The sequence below is a fragment of the Gekko japonicus genome, unplaced genomic scaffold (genome assembly GCF_001447785.1).
Source record: "Gekko japonicus isolate JY-2015 unplaced genomic scaffold, Gekko_japonicus_V1.1 scaffold155, whole genome shotgun sequence".
Lineage (NCBI taxonomy): Eukaryota > Metazoa > Chordata > Lepidosauria > Squamata > Gekkonidae > Gekko > Gekko japonicus.
The window spans coordinates 1,165,606-1,169,533 of NW_015167534.1; positions in this window are offsets into that span (position 1 = coordinate 1,165,606).

A 3,928-nucleotide genomic window follows, 5' to 3' on the forward strand; every position below is an offset into this window, starting at 1 on the left:
CACTTGCTCCTGACAGCTTCTTTACTTGGAAGCAGCTGCCTTTGGGATTTTACATGTAAGTATTTATGTTAAATGTTATTTGTCCTCTTAGTTCCTGCCATTTTACTTCTGGATATAAACATTTTATCCATGTATCAATGAGTTCTTTAAATAAACACACTCTGATTCCCAGCCAAAGGCTGCATCTTTTTTAAGTATGTACAATCAACTGCCTCTGGGACATGCAGTTTAAGAATCTCTCAAGGGGCTTTCCAACTTAATAAAAGCTTGGAGTGTTATATTTTAAAATTTCTGATTGCCTTACCGTTTGTGTGTAGTTTTAAATGGTTTTGTTCTTTTAATATTGTAAAATTCATTATGTAACTACAAGGAGCCAGTTCCTCAGGGATAGGACTAGAAAATACTGAGTGAAATTGGTCAAAGGATTGTAATTTTGTGTCAGAAGCCATTTCATGAAACACAATATTGAATCTTGACTTGAAATTTATGTGAAAGGCAAGATTTGTGACTTATTTTGTAACAAAGTGAGAGCAGGACATTGTGTAAACTGAATATAGCTTTCCCATACTGTGTATTTTTTAAAATAAAACTACAATACCATAAGACATAGAACTAAAAAGAGTTAAGTGCATTACTTTTACTAGTGCTAGAATATTTGAGAACGTGGTAGAAAATATGGTGGGTTCGGTCATTTAGCCAGCCAGTGATCTTCTTTATACAGTGGCAGAGTGGGGACATCACTTTGGTGGCAAAACAGTCTCTTTCTTACTTTTGAACTCTGACGTGCCTTTATTTCTGTTATTTATAGTCCACCTTTCTCACTGACCCTCAAGGTGGATCACACGGGGCAAGTCAATACAAACAACAGGATGGGACACCCAAGAAACTGCAAAAGGATTTCGGTTGCAGAAATCTGAAACCAGGCAGAAGTTTAGAGCTGAAACAACACATAAGCATTTACATGACATACTAAAAGATGCAGAAATTACATGGTAGAATCACACAGTAACAGTATGTACTATACACAGTACCATAGTCCACAGTACTGTCCCTTTACCAGAACATCTTTCTTGAACCTTTTTGTTACAGTACATCGCTATTACTTGTGTAAGGATGACTTCCAGAATAATTCATGTCAGCATAATTTGTGGAAAGCCAGGGGTGTGTGAGCCTTCCTACCCTAATCAGGCAGGCCATCCCACAAGGTGGGTGGGCAACAACAGAAAACGCTTGTGTGTGGGGGCAGTTGTCGTTCTTGCCCATTTGCAGGGTGGCGCCTGCAGAAGGCACTGCTCAAGTGAGCGATGCTGTTGTGAGGGCACATGTAGGGAGAGGCGGTCCTGGAGATTTGAGGAACCAATACCATGAAGGGCTTTGTAAGTGAAAGCCAATATTTTGAATACCTTCAAAAGGGCCCCAAACCTTGCTCCAATCACATAAGAAAAATATTATGTATTATTCTTTTCATTTATAGTCCATCTTTTTTCCCTGTGACCCAGGATGAATTATAAGTATGATTTTTAAAAGATGATACCCAGCTCTATATTTCATTATCCAAGCCTCCACATATGTCTCTCTTGGTTCTGAACTGATGCTCTGAGGCTATGGTCAGGTGCCTACCTAAGGTAGAACTGAAGCTGAATCTAGACAAGACAGGGGTAATGCTGACGGGGAAGACTGATATTCGGACTGAATCCATGAGACATTGACCTTTTCAGAGCAGGTGAAGTGCTTGGGAGTACTCATGGACCCTGCCTTGCTGTATTAAAAGCAGGTTGGCCTGGTAGCCAAGAGCTGCATCTGATTTGCCAACTTTCTCATAACCCAGACTCAGCTGTTCTGGCTATTCATGCTTCTGTAACCTTACATCCGGATTAGTGCAATAAGCTCCATGTGGGGCTGACCTTGAACTCAGAAACTATAGCTTTTCCAGAATGTGGCAGCCTGACTGCTGTCAGGGGCTAGCCACTGGGAATGTATATTGACCATTTACATAAATTTACAGTCTGTGTAGGGCTACCCTTGAGGCTGACTCAGAAATTACAACTAGTCCAGAATGCTGCAGCCTGGGTCCTTACAGGGACCCCTTGGACAGCACATATCCAACCAGTGCTTCGCTTTGTCCTTGTCTGTGGAGTGAGTTTCTCAGCTCTACCTTTCACATCCTGATCCTCATTCTCTGTGACAGTGGAGGTGTTGACATGCAAACAGATGCATCTAGCAGATCCCTGAATGTCTTGTCTACGTCTTTTTCTTCCTCTCTCACCTTCTGTAGATAAGTAGCCTTGGCTTTAAGGAAACAAACTCACTCCTTTAGTCAAGAGTTCATTCCACTGAGCACACATCCATGTATATGGGACACCTCCCACTCCGGCTTCCCATTGTTATGGCTTAAAGTACTGTTGGAGAACATACCTAACATACCAAGTCAGATAGTACAGTCTACTATAACTTCAAAAGCTGTTACCTGAGATCTTTTAATTGCAAATGCCAGAGAATGAACCTGCAACCTCCATGAAAAGTGTTGTGCTTTGCTCCTGAGAGAACTGAGAGCATTGCTCCTTTGCTATATAGAGGAACCTGTGGACTGGAATAGTAACGCCTAACACTGACATTCAAAACGTCATAGAACAGGATATGTATACTGCACTGGGTTGAGGTGGAGGGAGAAACCTCCACTAGGGAGTATTCACCCAGGATGCAGCTGGGGTAAAAGGCACCACCTACTTTAGGATTCTACCTCTCCCTGGAATTTTGCACATTCTAGGAGCTTGACAATCCATAAGGAAGCCCATATAATTTGAGACCCCCCCCAGGTCACTGTAAATGAAGGCCTGCACACAAGCAGTTCCAATTTGATGTTCTGTCTGCTCAAATATATATTAGACTTACATGTGTATGGGCTGCTACACAGAATGTCTGCCTCATACATTGTTTGTGTGGCACAAGGAGGGCCCTAAAGAGAGGATTGCTGGACAGGTAAGTACCATAATAATATTCATAGATTGCGTTTCCCCAACTGGGCCCAAAGTAGTTCACAAAAAACTGTCATATGGCTTAAATAGAGTCACAATGTATTATCTTCAAACAATCTTTTCCAGAACTCCAAAATATCAACAGACGGCTGCTTTGGAAAAACTGTAATGTACTCTGTTCTCATAACTACCAAAGAAGGTTCCTAATTTCCAGTGGTGAACCATTCCAGAAAACTGGAGCAATAACTGATAGTGTCCTAGAATGGGCCAATGCCAGTCTAATTTCTCTTTGAGAGGAAACCAGAAGGGGAACCTGCCATGAGGAGCATAGCAGGTGGGGGGGGGGCCCCCGCAGTGGCATGATGTCAATTCTGGGAAACCCTGTAAGTGATATCACACCTTTCTAGAAATGGTCAGAAACTCTATGGTAAACCTGGTTTCCTCCCTCCCCCAGAAGTGACAACAGTCATCTCTAGGAATTGCCCCAAACACTGTGGGGTTTATCAGAGTTTCCAGTGATTCCTAGAGAGTCATAACATTATGTCTGGGTTTTTCCAACTATGATATAATGCTGTTGCTGACAGTGATTTTTTTTCTTTCTCCTGCCAGCTGTTGGAATGCCAGCAGGCACATGGCAACCCTAAAATGTAAAGGCACAGATAGCCCTTTAGAAATGTGAGCCCCAAAGGCTTTATAAAGTAAAAACTAGCATCTTAGAGTCTGGAAACAGTCAATGCTAGTCAATTTAACTGCATGAACCATGGTTTGTAATAGTGTCCTATATTTTAGGTGTTCCTGTCTGTAGTTTTACTAGAGTACTACATTACAAGACAAGCTCTTGTTTAAATACATATGTGTAGTGTGAGGATGTTACGATATGAGCCTATGTTTGCATTTCTGTATAGTGGTGATGCTGTTTATGTGTGTCTATGCATTGTGTATTCAGGGATTGC